The following is a 2,101-nucleotide window of genomic DNA, read 5'->3' on the forward strand; positions in this document are numbered from 1 at the left end:
TCCCCTAATCTCAGGACCATCTTGCTTGTGGCATTGATGGCTGTCCTTGTCTTTTCGTCATCAATCGTATTTATTGAGTGCTTACTGTATGCAGAGCACTGTACTAAGCGCTTATGTCTTTTATGTTCTTTTTGTATTAGTTACTTTTTTTCCCTCATGTGTCCCATTGCCAACCCCATATTCCTTTCTTCTTAGATTCAGAGCCATCACCCGTGTCTATGAATTCTCACTGGTGTATTTTTTCCCAGCACTTAAGGACAATGTTCTGAGCACACAGTTGGTGTTTAATAAATACTTCCTTTTTTGCCTGTGTTCGATCATATTTATTGAGCACTTACTGTGTGCAAAGCACAGTTCTAGGCAATTGGAAGAGGACAATACAACAACCAACAGACACATTCCCTGCCCACAACGCCAAGGCTCTCTTTCTGGTTAAGGTAGGAAAGATCCAGGCTGAGGGGTGTGTACGTGAGGGTGAGATTTCACAGCTTGGGGCCATTTTAAACATTGAAAGGAAAATTATTTTTCTCCCAAATCCCTGGAGGTTAGCTCTGATTTCTTTGAATTGGAGAAAGTTATCTGAGGTTCAATCCCAGGCTGAGGCACTACATATTTAAAAAGCTTTAGGTTCATTCAGCTTCTTGCCAGCTCTGTTTTGGAAGGCAGGTTCCCACTCAGAGAAACTGCGCTCATTTCCCCCAGTGACCTTTTTACGATCACACATACAAAACACAGGGAATTTGGCAATGACCCAAATCTGTAGTGACATAATCTCTGCTTTCGAGACCCTCCCAGACCTAAAAAAGAAAAGACCTGCGCTCCACAACCAAAACAATGTAGAAGGCGATGATCCAGGTCACTTGAGCTAGAGCGAAATAAAAGGAGAATGTTTCCATCAGTTGTGATGTTGAGTACTTGCGTGGAAAAGCAAAAAGCAAAATTCCCAAACATGAGCCTTGGTAAGCCTCTCTGTTTAATCGATTTGAAGAAACGTTGCCAATCAAGCCAGAAAAAAACCCTAGAATTTACCAACAGGCTTGTTGCCCTCTTTTCACCACGGAAAAACAAAGGCCCAGAGAAGCTGAATTCATAGCAAGTGACTATGGATCAGATCACTGGTCTCCTCACTCCTCAGTCACAGACCTGTCTCCCTGCTTCCTGTTAATCACCAATCTGTTTTTCCAATTATATTAGAGCTAAGTTTCGGGCTGGGTTTACACAACCATTTTTGTTCTTTGTTCTTAGCTGGACCTAAAACTAAAATCATACGCAAAAAATGTAGAAAATTTCCAGCCTCACCATCTGAACCTTAACAGTAATAATAATTATGCCATGTGTTAAGCTCCATTCTAAACTCTGGGGTAGAAACAAGTTAATCAGGCTGGACACAGTCCCCGTCCCACACTGAGTTTACAGTCTGAGCAGGGGGAGATTACTTAGCATCTCCTATGTTTTTTTCTTTTACTGACGATTACGATTTCAATTTTTAAAGTGCCATAAACTTAGATTATGGAAATAATGATGATACTAGTGGTATTAGTTAAGCACTGACTATTTGCCAAGCACTCTGCCGGATACAGGATAATCAGTTCAGACATAGGCTTAGTTTGAGAGGGAGAACAGCATTTATCCCCTGCGTGGCTCAATGGGTAAAGTGCGGGCCTTGGAGTCCGAGGGATCTGGGTTCTAATCCCACCTCTGCCAGAAGTCTGCTGGGTGACTTGGGCAAGCCACTTCACTTCTCTGGGCCTCAGCTACCTTATCTGTAAAATGGGGAATAAGACTGTGAGCCCCATGTGCGTTATGGCCAGTGTCCAACCTGATTGGCTGAACTGCCCGAAAAACAAACAAATGGGTTTTGGAGCAAATTAAGTCAAAGTGGTCTTTGGAAGGCCAATGACTCTACTTAGATCAGCAAATAATGGACACATCTTTAAGAGGACTAATTCTCTGGAGAAAACACTAATGCTAGGAAAAGTCCAGGGGAAATGTGGAAGAGGCAGATCGGTAGCTAGATGGATAGAGACTATAACAACGATAACGGAAGAACCGTTAGCAAGGTTACAGATTATGGGGTTACAGATTATGGCAGAAGGGCAGG

This window comes from Tachyglossus aculeatus, chromosome 21 (genome assembly GCF_015852505.1).
Source record: "Tachyglossus aculeatus isolate mTacAcu1 chromosome 21, mTacAcu1.pri, whole genome shotgun sequence".
Taxonomy (NCBI): Eukaryota; Metazoa; Chordata; class Mammalia; order Monotremata; family Tachyglossidae; genus Tachyglossus; species Tachyglossus aculeatus.